The sequence below is a fragment of the Hippichthys cyanospilos genome, chromosome 4 (assembly GCF_059441005.1).
Source record: "Hippichthys cyanospilos isolate Australia breed blue-spotted pipefish chromosome 4, RoL_Hcya_1.0, whole genome shotgun sequence".
Lineage (NCBI taxonomy): Eukaryota > Metazoa > Chordata > Actinopteri > Syngnathiformes > Syngnathidae > Hippichthys > Hippichthys cyanospilos.
This window is the reverse complement of record NC_142372.1, coordinates 27,114,023-27,138,429: the sequence shown is the minus strand read 5'-3', so window position 1 is coordinate 27,138,429 and position 24,407 is coordinate 27,114,023. Positions and strand designations below refer to the sequence as shown.

The following is a 24,407-nucleotide window of genomic DNA, read 5'->3' as shown; positions in this document are numbered from 1 at the left end:
TAGGATTCCACCCGGAATCCAAATATGCGCAAGTGGGTGTCTCGGGGGTCATGGCGTATCTCCTCGTAGGAAGGAGCGAGAGGGACGTGGGTGGCACCGTCACATCCGGGACGCCGAGCCGATTCCGATGACCCCGGGTTTTACGAGTCGGCGATGCTGCGTTCGGGAGATTCGGGCAGGGAGACTTGTTGCCTTGAAGAAAAAAAAAAAAAGGCTGACACTTGCGCACGCACAGGAGCGGGACACGTCGCGAGGAAGGGCGGCAGGTGGACGAGAGCGGCATAAAAGTGGGGTTGGATTCCACCCGCGATCCAAATATGCGGTCGGCGAGCGGCTGCGCCCGCTGCAAGTGGCCGTTTCAGTGAACTCGGCGTAGCTCCTCGCAGGAAGGTGCTGGAAGGATGGGGGTGGCACCGTTGCCTCCGGGTTAGGGTTAGGTTTATTGTTAAGAGACCGGGAGCCGGTTAGGGTTAGGGTTAGGTTTTTGGGAAAAGATCCGAGTTGAGGCCGAAGCCCTACCTCGTAGCGCACGCTCCACACTGGGGACGCATCAGACCCCCCGCTGGTCATCATTCAACCCCAAGGGGCACCCCGCATTGGGGCCTTCGGAGCCTCTACCCGTCGTCCCTCTCAGATGAGGACTTAAGGACTGTGTGAGTCGGAGGATTTTGTAGGCTCGGCGGAGGCATCTAGTTTCGCCCGCCGGGTCACTTTTCAGGTCGTCCACACCCTTCTCGCACTCGGGTTGGAGGACAGTGGCGTGGGCCCTCTCGGTCCCGCGTTCGCCAGCCGTCCCTCTCCGGTTCAGGGCGTGGAGAGCCTTACGGTGAGTCGGTCATCCCAGCCTGACGTTTTCATTTTCTCCCCATTTTTTTGGTTCGCTCGTCCGCCTCTAGCGTCACTGTCGCGACCAGTGGGTAGACAACGTCCGGCAGGTTACTGGCCTTCCTCCAACCGCCGTGACCTCTCTCCGGCCATGTCCTCTTCCACTCCGGGATCCCTGGGGTCCAAGATCTCGGGTTTGGGTCGGGGAACGATTATCCCTCGACCCGAATCCAAGTCGTTGTCCTCCCAGCATCCCGTCTTCTTCGGGCCGTCGCAGTGTCGATGGGATTGGGTTATGGGTTGGGGATAGGGTTAGGGGTTAGGGATAGAGGTTAAGATTAGGTATCAGGAAAAGGGGGTTGGGGTTAGGAATAGAGGTTAGGTTAGAGAATGTAGGGTTAGGTTTTGTGTTAGAAAAGACCTGAGGTCCTTTCAAGGATCTCGTTATGCACTCTCCTCTTCCGGGGATCGCATCGGGACTCTCCGTCGACCACCATTTGCCTCGAAGGGCACCCCACGTCCGCCGTTCTCCGCCGCTCGATGCCGGCGAGCGGTCCCCTCTCTTTTTTTGTAGAGCATTCCGTTGCCTTTTAGCCGTAAAGTCGTTGTTGCAACGTTGCTGCATTGTCGTCGTCCTTCCATCTCTTTTCCTCGTCGCAGGTAAGCATCGTCCTGGACGCCGTCGTTCCTTCCGTCTTGTCGCAGTTGAACCTGTTTCCCTTCCTCCTCGTCCGCGTCCCCCTCGTTTTTCGGGTTTTGTCGCGGGTGAGCGATTTCCTACCTGTTAGCCGCGTTGTCGTCTTCGTCGTCCTTCCATCTCGTCGCAGGTGAGTCGGTCTCCCATCTCCTCCGTCCGCGTCGTCCGCATCCTCCGCATCGCCCGCACCGCCGTTGTTTTCCCGGTCCCGTCGCCGGTAAGTGATCGTCTTGCCTTTCGTTCCATTCGCCGCGTTGCCGTCGTCCCGTCAGCCGCGTAGTCCTCGTCGTCGTACTTACATTCCGTCGCAGGTGAGTCGTTGTTCCTTCCCCGTCGTCCTCTCCGCCGTCATTTTCCCGGTTCTGTTGCAGGTGGGCGGTTTTCCCGCCCGTCAACCCTGTTGTCGTCGCCGTCGTCCTCCCGTTCCGTCGCCGCTGAGCCGGTGACCGCTGTCGAGCATCGTCGTCAAGCATCGTCGCGGTCTCCGTCGCTCCCTCCGTCTCGTCGCGGGTGAGCCTGTTTTTCTCCCCCGTCGTTTGCGTCACTGTTGTTTTCCGGCCTGTATCGCGGACGAGCGGTTGCTTACCTGTTAGCCGCGTTGTCCTCGTCATCGTTCCTTCCCTCTCGGCCCAGGTGAGTCGGTTTCCATCCCCCGTCGTTCCTGTCGTTGTTGTTTTCCTGGTTTTGTCAATGGCGAGTGGTTTTCTTACCCGTCGGTCCCGTCGTCGTCCTCCTCCTTCTGTCCCGCCGCAGGCGAGTCCCTTTCTCCTCCTCGTCGTCCACGTCGTCGTTGTTTTCCCGGTTCCGTCGCCGGTGAGTGGTTTTCTTTCTTCTCCTCTTTTTTCCCATTGATGATGAGACCATTTGGTTATGTTTAGGCACGCCCTCCCGGTGGTTGTGTTTAGGATAGTTGCGGCAGGGTGATGATGGTTAGGTACACTCTCCCGATGGTTGTGGTTAGGGCTGCCATTGGTTATGTTTAGGGGCATTGGCCAATGGTTATGTTTAGGTTGTGGTTAGAGCGACCGAACCCATTTGGTTGTGTTTAGGCACGCTCTCCCGACGTTTGTGGTTAGAGCGACCGAGACCATTTGGTTGTGTTAAGGCACGCTCTCCCGATGGTTGTAGGGTTAGGGTTAAGGTTAGGTAAAAGTACAAACGCCTTGCAAAAAAAATTGTTTTTATTTCTTTCTTATTTTCAGAAAGTTGGGGGTTAGGAAATCTTTCATATGATTTTAATATAGTTCCCCAAAATAATAATACTTTAATATTTGCATGGCAAGCGCGGGCACAGGTCTAATACTCTAAATAATTCCCCCTCCCTATTTAATCCTCTAAAATAAACTTCCCCAAAAAAAAAAAAAAAAAAAAATATATATATATATATATATATATATATATATATATATACAGTGGTACCTCGGTACTCGACCATAATCCGTTCTGAGGTGGTGGTCGAGCACCGATTTGTTCGAACACCGAAACCAATTTTCCCTTAAGAAATAATGGAAAGTATGTGTGCACAAGTAAATGTGCACAAGCAGTACATGATAAAGATAAATAAAGCATTATAAACCATTTTGTATAATTTACTTACGTTTTGGAGAGTGGTTGATGGCATAAAGGAATGGATGTGGAGAGATCGGGAGGGGGAGTTACTCCTTGGAAGGGGAATCCCCTTCCATGTTTACGCTAGGTAACTGCGACGCGAGGTTGGACACTCGTACACCACTTTCATATTTTGCTATAATTTCCTTCTTCAATTCAATAGTGGTCCTCGCTGTTTTGCTCTTTGCCTTCACCTTATCACTGTCTTTCTTTGGAGCCATTATTAAGGGCTACAGCAACACAAAAAAGTTTAAATCAGGGAAGAAATACTCGAACAAACTGCGTACGTCTTACTCCGCTGGCGGTCTGAATTGAACTGACGCTTAGCCGCTGGCCGAGAAGGGCCGAGGAGCGCGTTCGGGTCGGCTCGGCTAGTCGAGAACCGAAAATCTGTTCGAGGTCCGATGCATTTTCTACTTGAATTTTTTGGTCGAGCACCGATTTGGTCGAGTATAGAGGCGGTCGAGTACCGAGGTACTACTGTATATATATATCATATACACATAAACCTGTATATATACATATATTTGTATATCTACATAACTTGTGTCTTTTTTTAAAATTCTGCCATGTAATGGTTAGGCTACCACCCCTGGGATTTTTTTGTTTCCCAGGGGTGAAGAAAAGAGACTTTCATGCGTATATACTATAAGAAAAAAATAAATAAATAATATATATACAGTCAGCCCCCGGCTTACGAGCACCCTGATTTGCGAACATTTCGCCTTACGAGCGTGGATCAGGGAGATTTTTGTCCTCCGCTTACGAGCAAACCTCTCGCCTTACGAGCACTCCGACAAACCAGCCATTAAGTGTGTAGAAATGTTCTCGCCTAACTGCGTCATCATATTCAGCAGTTGCGTCATCTACAATCATTAACAGACACTTGTGGCGGTAACGTGAACGCTATTGGTCTTACAACCTCACACTGACTGTCTCACTCACGGTGTCTAAATATATTACCATTTAAGTGTAGTGTTTGTACAGCTAAAGGGAAAAACAGCTGACATGAAATTAAATGTGCCGATTGCAGGACGAAGAATTGTCATTGGTTTAAATGTGTGTTTTTTTTTAATTAATTGTCAATACATTCCAACCGTTTAAAAAAAAGTGTGAATAATTATCAGTCAGTCAAGGAGACGCCAATATGCTATTGGTCGATTAAGGTCACCCGGTCTCACTCACGGAGATGCTATTGGCCGGCGTCACACGTCAATCACAGAAATGCCGTTATGCTATTGGCCGAACACCTTTATCTAGCTTGATGGGACAGGATGGAAGGAAGTAGAGAAAATGAGTGAAAAACGGAATGTTTTGAAGACTTTGCAAACTTTATCTGTTAGACATAGCTTCTAAAATTACTAGCAGCGGTAAAGGAAGAAATAAGAGGATGATGTTTTAGTATCTCCGTGATTTGCACCATGACTGAAAGAGTTACTGTAACACTGTAAGAGCAATAGCCTAGCTGCGTTGCCGTATTAACTCAAGACGTTAGTCTCTGCACCCTGTTACGGGTGATATCACAGTGCTATATAATGGTTGCTTGACAAAACTGCATGTCATGTTAGTCGGCGACCTCCCGACATGCTTTGGGACAGCGCCATTGTTGCAATTCTGTGAGTTGAAACCAACAGTGAACTGATGCTCGAACAAGCTATAAGTGTGGTGCCTAGTTAATACAACACACATAACCTACCCTCCGCCTCCACCCAGCTCAATTCACATCGGGAAAAACAGCTGACATGAAATTAAGTGTGCCGATTGCAGGACAAAAAATCGTCACAGGTTAAATGTGTTTTAATCAATAAGATGTCAATACATTCCAACCGTTTAAAAAAAAAGTGCGAATAATTATCAGTCAGTCAAGGAGACGCCAATATGCTATTGGTCGATTAAGGTCACCCGGTCTCACTCACGGAGATGCTATTGGCCGGCGTCACACGTCAATCACAGAAGTGCAGATATGCTATTGGCCGAACGCCTTTATCTAGCTTGATGGCACAGCTGGTTGGGATGGAAGGAAGTAGAGAAAACCCTGACTGAAAAAGTTACTGTGACACTGTAAGACCAATAGCATATCTGATTTACCGTATTGACTTCGAGCATTCATCTCTGCTTATCTCAGCCCAAGTCAAGTCTTTCCAAAGGTAAAAGTCAATTTTACTTTGTATTTGTTATGTAATGCAACTGTACAGTAGATTATGTCACTCAATATTAATATATGTATACAGCGTGCGCGCGTTGCACGCATTCACGAATTAACATGGGTTTGGATTGCCCGCTATACGAGCAATTCGAGATACGAGCGTAGCCGCTGAACGGATTAAGTTCGTAACCCGGGGACCCACTGTTTTTTATTACTACTGGATATATTATAAAATATTTAATAAAGTATTCTATAGTTGGAAAAAATAAAAAGGTATAAGATTGAGATTCAATCAAAGTTATAGAGAACTTTATGGATATTGGGAAAAGAGAAATATATATATATATATATATATATATATATATATATATATATATATATATATATATATATATATATATATATATATATATACATACACATATACATACATACATACATAACCCTATATATACACATAGAAGACCACAGCGGGATACAGCCCCTGGAGCAATGGACTACTAGAAAGACATAATATGACTTTGACTGAGATCCTTTTAAAGGTAAAAAAAGAAAATGTATTTGGTTGGCAAACTGCTTTAGACTGGGCACTTATGGCAAAAAACTCTATGATCAATGTGCATGGATATAGTCCACATCAGCTTGTGTTTGGACAAAATCCAAGCCTTCATTCTGTTCTGGTTGATAAACTACCTGCTCTAGGGAGCATCAATATGGGTAGTCGAGTAGGAGAACATCTATCAGCATTACATGCTGCTAGAAAAGCTTTTACAGAGGTGGAATGCTCAGAAAGAATAAAAAGAGCACTTCGCAAGCAGCTCAGATGTACAGATGAAAATTATGAAACAGGAGACAGAGTGTATTATAAACGAGCTGATAGTTCAGAGTGGAAAGGTCCTGCTGTAGTCATTGGTCAGGACGGAGCAGTAGTGTTCATCAGACATGGTGGAATGCTTGTCAGAGTACACCAATCCAGGCTAAATAAAATAAATGCGCAAAATGAAAGTCAGCCTGCTGTGCCCTGTCTTCCCGAAAAGTGCAAAGAAAATGAAAGCGAAGTTCAAGATCAGGTGTCAGAGAGTTCTGATGATGAACATAGTGCTAATGGAGAAGAAGAACATGTTACTGACAACAGACAAACAGTTAGAGGAGAAACTGAAAAACAAACTGATGAGACAGTAACCAATAGTGATGTAACTAGTGCTGTTGCTGCTACTGATGTCAAATTGAGAGCAGGGCAAGTAGTCACATTTATCAACAAAAATGATGATACCCAACACACTGCTAGAGTTTTAGGCAGAGCAGGAAAAGCCATTCAATTTACTATATCTTGAACCTAATGGAAGTGAGGGACAAAAACGAGCGTTAAATATGGCACAAGTTGAAAATCTTCAAACAGAATATGAAAATGCGGATGCTGATGTACTTGTTGCAAGAGATATCTCTTTTGATGTTGCTAAACAGCAAGAGATTGAAAACTGGAGGAAAAACGATGTTTTTGAAGAAATAAGTGACAGGGGACAAAGATTTGTTTCTACTAGATGGGTTTGTACACTGAAAGACACTTCCAAGAGAATTGTTCCCAAAGCTCATATAGTCAACATTAATGAAATGGCCAAAACAGCGTTTTCAGCCCGAGTGGAGCACATTTTGACCCTTTTTAAAAAAAACATCATTGTACAATGAAATTTCTGCTTGGGTATGCTTTAGAAGCAAGAATTAAGAGGACAACATTCATCATTTCTGCTGAAAAATGCTTAATTTAACATTTAGAGTCATTATTAATGAAATGGCCAAAACAGCGTTTTCAGCCCGAATGGAGCACATTTTGACCCTTCTTGGCAAACATCATTCTACAACTAGATTATGTACAATTCCTGAAAAAATTACGTGTGAAGGGCAAACAGCTGAAGGGAGAGGTGTTGAATGCTGGAGTTATGTTGAATGTTGAAGTGCTTGAACCTGTGACATTATGTGAAATATACAAAGTTGGAATTGTTTTAAATAGGCCTATCTTTGTAGAAGATAAAAGAAAAAAAACAAAAAAATTAGGGATTGTGGGAACATTTTGAATTGTGGGAAGAGGAAAATGGAATTCATGGAACAGCGGGCTTCGGGGAAATCGATTAAAGTTGGAACATTTTGAATGAGTCAAATAATGTAGAAGATACAAGGAAATACTGAAAATGATGAATAGTTCTTTAACACTATTTTCTTCATAATATTTTTAGTAAACTCTCAATTTTCTGGTTCGTAGTTACCATTCTCCTAGTAAAATAAAAATTCTGGATGGAGCCCTGTTGTGTGTGCGCATGAGTGTGTGTATTCGTTTGTCACTTACATGGATGAATTGTCCATCCACGGTCACCGTCCCCTCAGGCAGTTTTTGTTTCATGACGGATAGCATTGATGGCACAGATGAGGCATAGAGGAGCTCTCTCTGGCTGGGGCCTCCTTTTCCTCTGGTAATTGCAGTTGGGGCCCGACATCAATTTTGTGGCCCTTCTACTTATTGACAAACACAAAACTGCTGCCCTCTTTTTGACTTTGGATGCAGTTTTTACCTTGAGTCATGTGTTCTGCAACCACCTTAGTGATGAACAATGTCGTATCCATTCTGAAAGTGAAAAGCAAAAACTATTGACATGTTGTTTTTTTTTCTATTTGATATATGTCAAACTCATTTTGACATGCAGCGCATGGCCAATAAGATTAGGTTATATCATATTAATATTAATCGTCTTTAGCATGAAACCAGATTAATTTTATTTTTAATAAACTGGACGTGAGGGATTTTTTCACATTTACTGCTCTCTAGCGGCTGAAGGGAGCATTTGTTTTGATTTCTTTTAAAAATCAAAACTTTTGATAGAGATGAACTACAGACTCGCTTTTTTTGACAGACTGAAATTCATGCCGGGTCGAATAAAATCTAGTGTTGTAGAAATCAAAGCTTTTTGATCCACTGAATCCGTCTGAAGCAACTGTGTTGAAATGGGTCAGTATCGTGACGCACTCACATGAATCCATGTTGAGCATCACGACTGCTTCCTGAAACACTGCATCAATGGGACAATTGTGTCAAAATGGGTCAGAGTTTCAAACCATTTGACACATTCAGTATGGTGACATATTTTGGATAAAACCACATTGCATTTCCATTTGACATTTGGGCAATGTATAATAAAAATACAAGAAACTATTGTATCATTCTTAGAAAACAAAAAAAAAGAAATACTTGTGCAACAAGATACTGTGATGGTATCTTGTTGCAGTTGGTTGGCAACCAGTTCAGGGCGTGCTCCATCTACTGCCTGAAGTAAGGTGGGATAGGTACCAGCAAGCCTGCGATCCTTGTCCTCACAAGGGTCGCAGGCTTGCTGGAAGACAGAAAGTGTATGGATCAATGGATGGATAGGTATATAATATATATAGATAGAAAATGGATGGATCAATAGATGAATAGGTATATAAAATGCTTCAAACACTGGAATCGGTATTTATGTGTTTTACATATTTTTTTTTTCAAAAATAAAATAATTTCTGTCGCATTGGTTTCTATTTTTTGGAGTTGCAGGCATATGAAAATATATTTTAGGTACCTATTTTAGGTATGTATGTATGTATGTATGTATGTATGTATGTATGTATGTATAGTATGTACTGTACAGTATGTACATTATGTATGCATGTATGTACACTGTACGCATGAGTGTGTACAGTACAGTAGGTATGTATAATATGTGGTGCGCATGTATGTATATTTGTATGTATGTTTGTACAGTATGTATGTAATTTGTGAAAAATATAAATGTTGCAGATGACACACTGCAAAAATTACATAAAATATAAAAAAAAATCTCAAAATAATGAATATTTTTTTCATATTTTTGCATATTACTTTGAATAACCTCTTAAATTTCTGATTAGCAGATACCATGCTCCTAGTAAAATAAATATTCTGGTGGGAGCCCTGTTGTGAGTGTGTGTGTATACGTTTGTGACTCAACAAACTTACATGGATGAATTGTCCATCCACAGTCACCGTACCCTCAGGCAGCTTTTGTTTTACGTGGGCTGGTGTTGATGGCACAGACGAGGCACAGAGCAGCTCTCTGGTTTGGACCTCCTTTTCCTCTGGTAATTGTAGTTGGGGCCCGACATGAATTTTTGTGGCCCTTCTGTTTATTGAAAAACACAAAATCGATGCTCTTGTGTCTATGGACACAAGGTGAGGACACAGGTTTTGCCTTGACATTTATGTGTTCTGCAACCACCTTAAGAATGAGCAATGCTGTTGCCATTCTGAAAGAGAAAGCCAAAAACACAGTTTTTGATTTGATATATTCTAATTGTTTCAAGAGAGTCGCTGAAACTGCATAAAGTACAACAGAAGCTCATATCTACACAACCTCAAAGTGAAATTTAGCCATCAGGTGAAGCACAGCCGCAAAGCACCCATTTAAGCAGCAAGGATGGCTTCCATTTCAAACGTCACTTTTGCACTATAATAAATAGTATAATAAATAGTTTTGTATTATTATTACATTACGTTTCATATTTCATATTTGGACTGCATTTAATGCATCACATATATTTTAAAATTAGGCAAATAAGAGATACTTAGATAGTATAAAAAGAATTTATGGAAATTATTAAATAATCATTTTAAATTAAGAACTACAGTACTATAAATTTATTATAACGTATTCAAAATAATGAATGAGCTCATTGTAAATTAACAAAAATTATCGTGCCTAACAAGCAATGCAATATGCAACGAGATAGTCTTAGGACATGCAAGAATACTTTTTTTGCGAGTAAAGCAATGGCATTCGGCGGAAAACGACATGGCTCTCAGTTTACATTAGCATTAGCATCTTAGCTTCGTCGTTCCTTTAGTCAGTGCAGAATAGGTAAATACTTCGATCGCCCTAGAAGAGATTAACATTGGCCAAGGGTCCCCACCGGGGCTCTCACCAGACATCGCCTTTATTCTGTGACGTATTATGAACGGTCAGTCTCGTAATTCTTTTTAAACATAAGTAATTTGTTGCCACTCACTCATTACAAAATAAAAAATGAGTATAAAAAAATGAAACTTATGCCAACAGGCTGGATTATTAACATTAGAAAGAAAAAAAGAAACAATGTAAAAAACTATTCTGTATGGAGCCTCATGACTTCCCCCTCTGTGCTGTACAAAAGTGGGAGGCGCAGGCCACCGGTAGGTATAAGTGGGGGCTCATCAAATGTGGCTTCCCACATGGCCAAGGGGGATAGTGACTGGGTTCCCCGAGTCCTCCACCACCTCCACTATGTCCACCAAGTAATCAACACCAATGAAGGTGATGTTTTTGCTTGACTCGCAAATCTGTGGAGTGGAATGATAAAATGAAGTGTCACAATGGAAGAAATTCAAAACAAAAGTACTGGTTGTTTACATACACACATTCCAGGCACACGCACGCGTGTGATGGTCATCATTATACTTAACTTTCAGTTTTTAACACAAAACCTTATCATTTTGCGTTAATGAAAGAGGACTAGAGAACTCATATTGTAATTACCATTAAAAGTCGGAATTCAAAGGATTTGTGCAATTTTAAGTTCAACCATAGCTGAGTGTCTAATTTATTCCATTTATTCCAATTAGAATAGATATCAATGACTCATGAACAAAAGTGTGAGGCACAGGCCACCGGCAGGTATAAGTGGGCGCTCATCAAATGTGGCTTCCCACACGGCCAGGGGGATGGTGACTGGGTTGACTCATGTGTCTAATTCATTCCATTTATTCCAATTAGAATAGATATGAATGACTCATAGTTATGAAAATGCTTCATATTAACACCTCAATTGGAATTAAAAGGCCAAACCTAAGTTGACTTTCATTTGGATTCACAGGTGTGTTGTATTCATTTTATTAAGCCAAACACACGTGTCATGTGTATGGTTCACTCAGAATAGCCAAGCTACGTCAATGGTTTTGTCTTGACTGAAATGTGTTGTGAGATTGTAGTTCACATGCTATAAATGGCAGCATCTTACCAAGAGCGCGACTGAGACAGAAGTACTTTAAGTACTGCTATTTGTTTTTGTCTTGATGTTGCTTGATAAGTATTAAAATACCTTGAACACAGGCAATTTTTGAGTACCACTGACATAGAAGCAATCAATTACTCATATCTACTTTGGTGTACTGCGTTGTGTGCATGGTGTCACCATAGTCATTGCCTCGTACACTCAAATGGGTGAAGCGATAGTTGATCCCCACAGAAACATTATTGAGGGTGGCCTCCCTCCAGAGGGTGATCTTCACGGATGCTTCATCCTGTAGTGGTTTAAGAATGCTTTGTATGTGTTGTTGAAGTTCGACAACTGAAAATTAATAACTGTGTACTTACTTTTTGAATTGTGATTATGCACATAGGCGCATCCCTGGTGCCCCTCTGCCTCACCATCCGCATTGACTGCATCTAAAGTGGACCAAGGTAAACATAAAAGTCAAAGGCATAATTATGTGTGCACGCGTACGTGTGCCTGGAATGTGTGTGTATAAACAACCATGAAACTGAAAGGGAAGAAAAAAGTCATTCGGGTGTCCTTGTAATAAACAGTTCATTGCAATAATTGTGTTAACCTGCACGTAACTATTTCAAATGCATTCATGTCCTTCTGGGGTAACCTCTCGACAAACCAAAGTAGTGGTGAGTTTTAGTCAATCACATTGTGAACGTAAAACAAAAAAGTTGACACTTGATGAAAAACGAAAAGTATTCCAAATACAGTATTGCAAGAGAAAGCAAGTAATCGTGTTAGAACACAAAAAAACGGGCGTAATACACATGATGGAAATAGAATAATAGAAAAATAATTAATGAATGAATGATTTTTTTTCACACGTTATCTTTGATGAGTGTATGTACAAGCATGTGTGTGGCAGTGCTTATAGGTGCATATGTGACCTAATAAACTTACATGAGTTACTTGGCCTTCAAGGGAAACCATCCTCTCAGGCGCCTGATTTTTGATTGCCTGAGGGGTGATGGTGGCGATGGGGGGCACAAAAGGAGCTTGGCTTGGGCCTTCAGGTCAAGGGGAGATGGTGAGTTGGGGACCAGAATAAATCTTCATCCCCCTCCTGCTTAGCAGGATATTTGGGGTCCGGCTATCCACACAATTACAAAAGACAAAGTTGTTGCCCTCTGTGACTTTGGCAGCCAAATCTGGAAATAGTACAAGTTTGTACACGCTTTGCCCGTCACAGAGGGCAACAACCTTGTTTTCATAAAATCCGTCCATCTCTATGCGGCCGTTAGGGCAAAAAATCACCGATTTCTAACGGCATTTACAGAACATAAAACAACGTTACGGAAAATAAACCTAACACTATACATTTTGAAGTGTATAACCATGCCTTATATATTAAATATTTTCGAGTTTTTTGTCACTTTCTTACATTTTGAGCCGGGTCAGTCGCCAAAATGTAATTTGCAGTATTTATAAATTCCAAATATAAAATAAAACATGTCACAGAGGTACATTCACTTAGAAAAACTGAAACACGCAGAACAATAACTTTGAGAAGGTGTTGCATTCGGTTTGAATTTAAGAGGAAATAATAGCTTACCTGTCTCTGTCGTCGTCAATGTGAGGTGGACTTTTTATTCCAAATAGCATAGACCCATCCCACTATCGCGTTGGAAAAATAATGGCCTACCTCTCTCCGTCGTCGTCAATGTCAAGTGAATTTTTATTCCAAGTAGCCCCCCCCCTAAGTGGCAGAAAGCGGAAAAAACATTCGATTTTGGTAATGTACGTCATCTTGAAAAAAAAAGAGGGGTTATTTATTAAAGTTGTAGCGGGCTTCAAATCGGCTGTGCATACCGACTCTGTGCCTATTTATTACTACTTAATAAGCATAACATCTAGAGGTACACAGGGGCTTGAGAATGCACACCATTCATAACATCACCCTTAATAAGTTAATGAAGCAACACATCAATTTCCAGAGCATTCAAAACCAATAGTTTCTTTTCTTTTACTTTTTATTTTTGCAGCCATTGATTAATAACTAATAAACGTGACTACATAAGAAATAAAGTATTTGCACTCACCAATACGGGCCCGCACAGTACCTCCATTTACAAATGAAATGGTTAAGACCGAAAGACTTTGACCGAGCAAGAACAGTTTTTGAGCACATAAAAATATATTGATTTTCTGTGTTTGCGACCTCTGCGTTTTCGGATGAACGCAACAAGAAATCTAATTGGAGAACAAGCAGTCAATCAATGTACTTTTACTCGTTCTGATTGGCTGGACTTACCATAACTGAGCACGTAGAGGACACAACTCAAACGCGAGCGAAGGATTTGGAGCGAGCAAAATGTTTTTCTGTGCTGGACTGACTGCTTCGGCCAAAATTCTTGTGGTAGACAAGTGTGAGCAGTCTGGGTGTTGTCCAGGTTGTCTTATGAGGTTTGAAGAGGGTAATGTGGACAAAGTGTGATTCCTTTTGATACAGCATTTTGTTGGAATAAAGTTACTGAGAGATACAAGCAGCTTGTCTAAAATGCATCAAGTAAAAGCACAAAAGAAAAACCTCTCTGAAATTGAATATCATTATATTATAATGTTTAATTATAAACATTTAATTCTCTGGATATTATAATGATTATAATATCCAGAGAATTAAATGTCTTTTGTGGCATTTAACAATCTGGCCAATTTGCATCAAAGGGGTTTCCACTGTATGACACAATTTTACTGTTAAGCACTCAAGTATGCTGGCAGCATAATCGATGCAACACTGAATGGTGTTAAACTGAATGCGAGAAACAAACGCGAAAAGTAATTACTAAGAAGTTAAGAACAAAATTAGTTGGTAGAGTATGCCTGAACAGTGGAGAGTGTTTTTTTAAATAAATCTTAATTTAAAATGATTATTTATTAATTTAAATAAATTATTAAATAAATCAAGATAAGATAGTTGAATAGCTGCACAATAATAAATGTAAAAAAAAAAAAAAAAAAAGTGAATAGAAACAAATCTGTTCCAGCAGCAAAGAATTTCCAATGGACTTTTTTTCTTATTCAAACTTTAGGGCAGGGATCACCAAACTTTTTGAAACCGAGAGCAATTCTTTGGTACTGAGTAATACGAAGGACTACCAGTTTATGTGAAGACCTTGATCATGTGATTGATTTCTCACAAGAATTAAGGATCAGCTGTAGGAAATCAAGTGTAATATGTAATGTATATGTGATTTGCATATTCGTTAGTAAAATTCCTGGAAAATCACAATGGTCTATCACTTGAACTATTATAACTATTATAGCAGACCAGGTCTGCTGGTTATTCATGTGATTTTTGGGGGCGACCCAGTGCCTGCAGCCACTACGTGGATGACCCCTGCTTTAGGTCATTCAATTATGCTGGTAGCATAAACTCTCAAGCAATGTATTATTCAATGACACGGAATTCAAAGTTCAAAGGAAACTGCATGGTAGAATAGGCTAAAAGACAGTGGAAGAGGTTGAGCAATGTCTTGTTTTCCTGTAGTTTGAACATGTTTCCCATTGGCTGAATAAACATTTAAATTTGAACAAATGTTGTTTTAGTAGAGGGGGTATCATACAGTGGAAAGTCCTCATACTAACTACAGTAATATTTCTTAATGGAAAATTAATGATAAAATAGGAAATGAATAGATGCACAGAGAGTAGTAAAAAAAAATAAAAAAAAATAAAATAATGGGAACAAATCTGGTTCAATCTCATCAAAGGTGTTTCCACTGTAAGGCACTTTCATTTTTTTACTGTAAAGGGTAACTATACATTTAAATATGAAGAAGTACAGTGTTTTAGAAAAGGCAGTATCAAACAGTGGAAAGTCCTCATTTTAACTGCTGTAAAATTTCTTAATGAAGAATTAATGATAAAATAGATGACTTGATGCACAAAAAAAAATAGCATCAAAGGGGTTTCCACTGTCTGACTCATTCATTTTATTACTGTAAGGACTCAAGTATGCTGGCAGCATTAACCGGTAACTGATGAAACACTGAATGATGCTGAACTGAATGTTGGTTACAACAGCTGAAAAGTAGTTACTAAGACGATTCGGAGGAAATTGGTTGATACAATAGGCTTAAAAACAGCAGAGGGTGTGTGCGTGTGTGTGTGTGTGTGTGTGTATGTACACATATACACATTTTTTGATAACAGGCTTCTCATTTCATGACTGTACATTTAAATGTCACCTTACACCTAAAACAGAAGTGCTGCATCATAAGAGTCCATTACACTGTTTTCGCTGAGGGGTTTTCATACAGTGGAAAGACAGAATTTAATCTCATAATAACTGCTTTAAGATTTCTTAATGAAGATGTAATGATAAAATAGTGGATGAAAAGATGCACAAAGACTTATGTAAAAAAAAATGGATTAAAGGAATAGAAACAAATCTCTAAATCAAACAAGCTTGTCAAAAATTTAAAGTGCAAACCATTGAAAAAGGAGACCAACAAATACAAATACAGTGGGCCCCCGGTTTACGAACTCCCTCTTTTACGAACTTTATATTTTACGAACGTGGACCGCAACGTTTTTTGTCCCCCTCTTACGCACAAACCTTTCGTTTTACGAACAATCCAACATGCCCCAACATGCCGGTCAATGTGTCCGTACTATTTTTTTCGCTTTGCTGCATCAACAAAATCCACTGTTCTCGCATGTCATGGTAACGCTGATATGCTATTGCTCTTACAATGTCACAGTCACTGTGTCAGTCACGGAGATGCCGATATGCTATTGGTCGATTAAGGTCACAGTCACGGAGATGCGAATATGCTATTGGCCAGCGTCACGTCAATCACAGAAATGCCGATATGCTATTGGCCGAAAGCCTTCATCTAGCTTGATGGCACAGCCTGTCGGTGTGTTGTGAAGACTTTGCAAACTTTATCTGTTAGACATGGCTTCTAAAATTGCGAGTGGCGGTAAAAGAAGAAGTAAGAGGATGATGACAATAGAAACGAAGCAGGAGATAATAAAAAAAATACGAAGGAGGCGCACGCAGAGTTAACCTTGCTCGTGAGTATGGCCGAAACCGCTCGGCATTCTTCTAAGGGCAAGACTTTCCTTGCCAGGGGACGGACCTCGCTCGACAACAAAATGGAGAGGCTTCTTCTATTATGGATTAAAGTGAAAGAAATCGCCTGTGATATGTTCTCGTTTGAGAAAAGTTCTCGTTTAAGAAAATAAATAAATAAATTCTGCGGGTTGGTCTCTGCTCCCCTCCGCCTCCACCCAGCTCAAGTCACGTCGCCCCAAAGGTAAATGTCATTTTTCTTTTGTATATTTGTTTAATTTAACTGTACAGTAGATTATGTTACTATTTTTTAATATGTGTATAAAGTCGTGATGTTTTTACCTAAGGTTTTTGCACGCATTGCACGCATTCACTAATTAACATAGGTTTGGATTGCCCGTCATACGAGCAATTCGAGTTACGAGCATAGCTGTCCACTGTAGTTGTGTGATGTGAAGCAGTACATTATAGCTTCATGTGTCAGAGTGAGAGATTGTATTTATGTTATGGAATATTAAGATGTTACATGAAACATTGTCTGTATCAACGGCAGTGGTTAGATTTTGGAGCTGATTTGTTCTCATTCCATAATTTGCTAGGGCTGTGATTGGCTGGCAACCAGTTGAGAGTGTCCCTCACCCACTGCCGAAGACAGCTGGCATAGACACCAGCAAGTGAGTGGTCCGTGTGAGGCTATGCGCCGACAGATAGATGGATGGATATAATTTGCGAGGGTAAAAGTTGACACAGGCAATAACAAATTGAGGTAAATGTGCCTCCCAGAATGCTTGTTTGATCTCAGAGATTTAACGGAAAATCATGAGTATGGTACATACAAATGTATTTAAACAAATGCATGAGTGAAAAGGTATTTCATACAGCAACCTTTGCAGAGCACACGGATGATGGCAAAAATGTATCTATGGATACAGATCATGTAGGTTGGATTGGGGGACTAGGTCTGTTTATTTCAATGCAGGGACAACAGCGTAAGAACAGGAAAAGAGATTGCATTCTAAGGATAGGATGGCGTCATGGTCCTTGTAAATTCCTCAGCAAGGTCGCATGATGAAAACATGAAGGAGGTGGTGAAGACTAAAGCTGTAAAAAGATAACGCTGCATTTAAAACACCACTTAATGGTTATTTGGCTACTCCAATTGGCGACTTACAAATTAATTGGCAGAAGTGGTGCTTGGTTGTCCGTGGTCTTCATGTTGTTGGCACTTGTTTTCTTTTTCTTCTTCATTTTTACTTTTTTTTTGTCTCTTGGGGAAAAAGGAGAACACAGGACAAAACTTCCATGATGCTGACATCATCTTTCATTTTCTACAATACAGTAAATTTGTATATCACACTCATGCCCAATCAAGTACAGTCGGCCCTCGGTTTACGAACACCCTCTTTTACGAACATTTCGACTTACGAGCGTGGACCGCGGATTATTTGGTCCCCCACTTACACACAAACCTTCCGTCTTACGAACAATATGACATGCTGGCCATTGTGTTCGAACATTTATTTTCGCTTTGCTATGTCAACTAATTTGGAAGATGACGCTTATCACGGCATCGTCGAACGCTATTGGTCTTACAATGTCACAGTCACTGTCTCAGTCACGGTGTCAGTCACGGAGTCAGTCACGGAGATGCTATTGGCCGGCGTCACGTCAATCACAGAAATGCCGATATGCTATTGGCCGAACGCCTTTATCTAGCTTGATGGCACAGCTGGTCGGGACGGAAGGAAGGAGAGAAAATCAGTCAAAAACGGAAGGAAGGAATGTTGTGAAGACTTTGCAAACTTTATCTGTTAGACATGGCTTCTAAAATTGCTAGTGGCGGTAAAGGAAGAAGTAAGAGGATGATGACAATAGAAACGAAGCAGGAGATAATAATAATAAAAAAAAAAAATACGAAGGAGGCGCACGCATGGTTAACCTTGCTCGTGAGTATGGCCGTAACCGCTCGGGAATCTTCTAAGGGCAAGACTTTCCTTGCCGGGGGACGGACCTCGATCGACAACAAAATTGAGAGGCTTCTTCTATTATGGATTAAAGAGAAGGAAATCGCCGGTGATGTTCTAGTTTGAGAAAAGTTCCCGTTTAAGAAAATAAATAAATAAATTCTGCGGGTTGGTCTCTGCTCCCCTCCGCCTCCACCCAGCTCACGTCACGTCGCCCCAAAGGTAAATGTCATTTTTCCTTTGTATATGTTATTTAATTTAACTGTACAGTAGATTGTTAGTAATTTTTAATATGTGTATAAAGTCGTGATGTTTTTACCTAAGGTTTTTGCACGCGTTGCATGCATTAACTAATTAACATAGGTTTGGATTGCTCGTCATACGAGCAGTTCAAGTTACGAGCGTAGCCGCTGAACGGATTAAGTTCGTAACACGGGGGCCCACTGTGTATATATATATATATATATATATATATATATATATATATATATATATATATATATATATATATATATATATATATATTTACACATTACAGTACACAGAGTCCTGGAGGGCCCGTATCTTGCAATTTTAGAACCTTCTATCTCAAACACACCTGATTCAAATGATTAGGATCATTTTCAAGCTTCTGCAGGGCTTGCTAAACAGCTAACCATTTGAATCAGGTGTGCTGGAGAGAGAAAACCAGCAAACATGCAGGATACTGGCTTCTTGAGGACTGGATTTTGAAATTTTTAGTATAAACAGTATATTCATTCATTTACATGCATGCCTCCAACATAGTATGGAATCCAATAGAAAGCGTTCATTTTTTAAAATTTTATACATAATAGGGGACTGACTACATTGTCCTTGGACTCCACCAAGGCTGCCCTTTGTCACCAATTCTGTTCATTGTCTTTATGGACAGAAATTCTAGGCGCAGCCGAAGCGTTGTGGGGGTCCGGTTTGGGAGTCCAGAGCATTGCGGCTTTGCTATTTGCAAATGATGTGGTGCTGTTCGCTTCTTCAGGCGGTAACATCCTAATCTCACTGGAACAGTTCTAGCCCAGTGTGAAGCGGCTTGGATAAAGAGCAGCACCTCCAAATCTAAGACTCTGGTCCTCAGTCAGAAAAGGGTGGAATGCCCACTTCGGGTCGGGAAAGAGGTACGCCCTTAGTGGAGGAGTTTAAGTATCTTGGGGTCTTGTTCACGAGGGTAGGACGGAATGGAAGATTGACAGGCAGTTCGCTGCAGGTTCTGCTGTGTTGCGTACGCTGTACTGGTCCATTGTGGCAAAGAAAGAGCTGAGCCAAAAGGCGATGCTCTCAATTTACCAGTCGATATACGTTCTTGCCCTCACCTATGGTCACGAGCTGAGAGTCGTGAACGAAAGAACAAGATCACGGATACAAGCGGTCAAAATTTGTTTTCTCTGCAGGGTGTCCGGGCTCTCCCATAAAGATAGGGTGAGATGCTTGGTCATCCGGGAGGGGCTCAGCATATAGCCGCTGCTCCTCTGCGTTTAGGGGAGCCAGTTGAGGTGGTTCTCGCATCTGGTTAGGATGCCTAACCCGTGGACGTCTCCCTAGCGAGGTGTTCCGGGCATATCCCAAGACATGCTGGAGGCACTATGTCTCTTGACGGGCCTGGGAACACTGGGGTATCCATCCCGGAGAAGCTGGACGAAGAAGCCAGGTAGAGGGAACTTTGGGTTTCCATGCTCAAGCTGCTGGCCCTGCGACCCGGCTTCGGAATATAGCGGCAGAAGATATATGTATAGATGGAAAAGTAATTGATGTTAAATGACAAAAATCAAAATCAAAATATTTGTTGAAAATGTATATATCTGGGGAGACATTATGAAAGTTTTCAATAATGTCATTGCCATTTGTTTGGGCCCGAGCAGCGACCGCTGCGAGGTCCCAATTGTTCTTCACCAGATGATGATTATCATTATTATTATTATTATTAGGGACTGAGCAGCGTCTGCTGCGAGGACCCTCTTGTTTTTCTCGAGATTATTATTATTTACTCTTACAGACATTTTTGAGGGTCTAAATGCATGAAAAGTCATCAAATTTTGCAGTTTTAGGGCCTGGCGAAAAATTTGATGTTTTAGTCATTCCTATAACAATACAAAAAAAAAAAAATGGCTCCGCAGCGCCACCTAAGGTTTGAAAAAGTTCAGCCAGCATCTGTCCCAGTCCCGACCGTTTTTACTCATGTGCAGGTCCTGAACTGCTCCTTCTTTCTCGTAAACGCTCGACCCAATCGACTTGAAATTACCTTTGGTTTATTATCAGACTTGGAGGCATAATTGATCACAATTTTGTGAAGATCCGCCGACAAATATGATGGGGGCGGTGGGGGCGGGGCTTCAAGTGTTTGTTTACTTCGCCACATGTGACAAAAACCTCAATAACTCAGCTGTACAAGTTTCAAAATCTGAAACTTTACAGTTACTTGAAGACTCATGCCCTTAACCCATCTGTTTAATATTTTTTTTTTGCATTACTTATAGGGCCACCTAGTGGCAAACAAAAATGTCTGTCCGATGTCTCGCCAAACAAACAAAGTTGCTGTATTTTGACCCAGATGGTCGTATCTGTTCAAAATTTCACATATTTGATGGGTGTTCAATGCGGAACACACCTATTAATGTATTTTTTGTTGTAGTGTGAGCGCCACCTCGTGACAGCAAAAAATATAGCAATTTTTAAAGGTTTTTATATGCTTTGCTGAGCCCATTAAAGTAATATCGCTGAAATTAAGTCTGACAAGCTTCTAGATACACCTGTTTCTATATACACAATGTTTTGACAATGGGCGTGGCCTCCATGTCCATTTTCATTACAAAGATTTATCGGACCAGTAAAACCTGCCGTAATTTGACCCAGATAATCTGATCTTCTCACAATTTGACACATTGGATTCATTCCTGAAGACATCAACAAACATATATTCCAGTATAGTGCTAGCGCCACCTAGTGGCAGCAAAACTTGCCATTAGACTCGAAAGATTACAGTCAATCCTGTTTGGTTTTACCTACAACTACGAAATTGTTGAGGCATACTGTATGTAGGACTGTAAGACCTACAAAAAAGTCAAAGGAGTCATGTGATATGATGTATAGAAAAATAGCTATGAATTTTTTTAATGTGCTATTTTGCCCCGTTCTTGGAAATTTGCTGGTCTCAAACTAGTGCCTTCTTCTCTTTAACGGTTCACCCAATTAACTTTGGCATGGACTCTTAGCGGACTTAGGGGCACAAGTATTCTAAAATTTGTGAAGATCCCATGACATATAAGATGGGGGTGGAGCTTCATCTTATGTTTACTATTTCCTTCGCCAAGAGTGACAAAAACCTTAATAACTCAGCTGGAACAGCTTCAAAACATCTGAAACTTTGCAGGGACATTAAGTCATGACCTTAATACAATTATGTTATAAACTTTCAAACTATTTATAGTGCCGCTTGGTGGCGGACTTTATTTTTTTACCTCTTATTTTTTACACTTTCATGTACTGTGCAATGCCTGTTTGAGTAAATTAACTGAAAAATGGTCAGTAAAGCTTTCAGACAACGGAACATGAAGGTTCTCAACTTTTATGAAGTTTTATTAAAGGATGCCACTCCCCTGCGCCTTTTTCTTCCACGTCTCCCTCGTGCCTGTATGGCACTTCAAAGTACGATTTCTGGCCAAAACGGCACAAGTTACTGTAATTGAACCTAGATGATCTGATCTTTTCAAAAATTCATATATGGGATAGAAGTCCATTGCAAAACACACCTACAAACCTATTTGTCATCGTAGTGCGAGCGCCACCCAGTGGCAGCAAAAAATATAGCAATTCCTTAACGTTTTGATGTACTCTGCTGAGCCTGTTGAAGTGGTATCACTTAAATGTTGTCTGACAAGCCATTAGACAGGCCTGTAGCCCTCCACCAACTACTACAATGTTTCAAAAATGGGCGTGGCCTACACAGCAGGGCAGTCACACAACTGTAACAATAAAAGCAGCTCTAACTAAACCCACATAATCCCACCCTCTCTAAATTTCACATATTTAATAGGAGTAACGTACTGAAGTCATCCACAAACTCATTTTTCACCGTAGCGCTAACACCACCGTGGAAAAGATAATATAACATCATTTTTGCGTTTTCTATATACTTTATTGAGTCTGTTCATCAAATGTAATAAAAATTGGACATTTTCTAACACATTGATGTCTAATGTTCACTTTCCCCAACGTATGTATACCCAAATACATTCATACTCCGACTTGATCATCACCCGACCTGTTCATACTCCAACGTGCACAGGTCTGCGAGGGCCCTTTATAGCTGCTTGCAGCTCTAGTTATCAGGGCCCGAGCAGCGACCGCTGCGATGTCCCTATTGTTCTTCTCCAGATTAATATTATTATTAGGGCCCGAGCAGCGACTGCCGCGAGGTCCCTATTGTTCTTCTCCAGATTATTAGGGTCCGAGCAGCGAACGCTCTCTCTCTCTCTCTCTCTCTCTCTCTCTCTCTCTCTCTCTCTCTCTATATATATATATATATATATATATATATATATATATATATATATATATATATATATATATATATGAATGTATTTATTTATTTATTTATTTTTACAAAATTAAAAATTTTGGTTTACCTTTCTGGAAGTCTTTGATGGCTCTTGAGGCTGTGCTGAGGGCGCTGTCCATATATTTGTTAGTGACCTGAAGTGAGTCAGGGTCTGTGCAGTGAATTAGATTACCCTGTTGATAGAATAAAACATGTACGTAATGCAGCTTCTGAGGATCATCTGTTTGATTATCACAAACAACTTTGAGCAATGACTTTTTCGTGTAAAGAAAACCTGACACATTCATTAAAGCTGACAATTTCAAACTATGACCAAAACCACAGGTAAAGCAATGCAATAGTGTCAAAGCCACAGAGCTATCACTGTTCTCTGTATATTCTTTCCCATCTTTTTTTGAGTCCTTGGAGGGTGTGCTGGAGAGCGCTCCCTCCAGGGACTCCCTCTTTCTGCTGCGAGACTTCAAAGCTCCCATGGAAAACGACAGTGAGACCTAGAGGGGTGTGATTGAGAGGAACGGACCCCCCAAACTGAACTGAACCCTTTGTTATTGGACTTCTGTGCTTATCATAAATTGTCGACAACAAACGCCTTGTTCAAACATGAGGGTGTCCATATGCACACTTGTCACCAGGAAACCCTAAGCCGCAGTTCTTACAAGGTAAGCTCTTGTATTTCTGGGGCTGAAGTCACTGAGGTAGTCAATAATTTCGTGGGTGGCAACGCCCCAGGGTTGGATGATTTCTGCCCAGAGTTCCTTAAGTCGATGTTTTGGGAATGTCCTTGTTGACACGCCTCTACAATAGTGATTCTTATCTTGTTTCAGTGATGTACATCCTGTAAAATATGGTGATATTTTAAATCAATAGAAAATCTTAGTAAATGTGAATCCCTGTTATTATGTGAAACAATTTTTTTTTTTCGCCCCTACAATCAAAATAAACATTGCGTCCAGTGGACGCACACTGAGTTAAAAGTCTGCGACACTGGTAATTTCAAAAATTTCACACTAAAAATGTATGTTTAGGTTCCTTTCACCATGAAAGAAACCTAAACATTTGAAACATACCATTTTTTTCACCTGTTATTTTCCTTTTTTTTTTTTTTTAAATAATCAAGCCCTTTCAACATTAAAACATAACCTTAATGAAACAATGCAAAGAAAAAAATCCCAGTTCAATATTTAAAAAAAAAAAGTCTTTCTCTTGTGGTTACTACATTTTTGATAAACATTACAAAAACATAAATTCAAGGCTGAAAAGAAGCAGGTTCTTATCGCTGTTTGTGACAATCGCTGTTTGTTTGGCCTGCACCTCATTTAAACATGGAGGATCAAGGTGAGGATCAATCAACTGCTGACGGTCCCAAAAGTTTTTGGAACAAGCTATGACAAGCTTTTGCCAGCCAAACAAGGATCCTGAAGAACGAGTTGGCGCACTGTTTGGGGAATCCACTATCACACTATTTGATTTTATACTTTAAC

The 24,407-nt window shown here is 40.9% G+C and overlaps 1 long non-coding RNA gene across 1 annotated transcript; it reads right to left on the bottom strand.

Moving 5' to 3' along the window:
- Window positions 1-4,912: 4,912 nt before the first annotated feature.
- LOC148425232 (uncharacterized) lies at window positions 4,913-13,515 on the bottom strand. The gene is made up of 9 exons (XR_015865503.1): window positions 13,397-13,515; window positions 12,910-13,053; window positions 12,258-12,447; window positions 11,684-11,755; window positions 11,521-11,610; window positions 9,295-10,650; window positions 7,841-7,893; window positions 7,618-7,738; window positions 4,913-6,253 (listed from the first exon to the last, which is right to left on the bottom strand). It is a non-coding gene; the product is annotated as an uncharacterized LOC148425232 (long non-coding RNA).
- Between the last annotated feature and the right edge of the window lie 10,892 nt (window positions 13,516-24,407).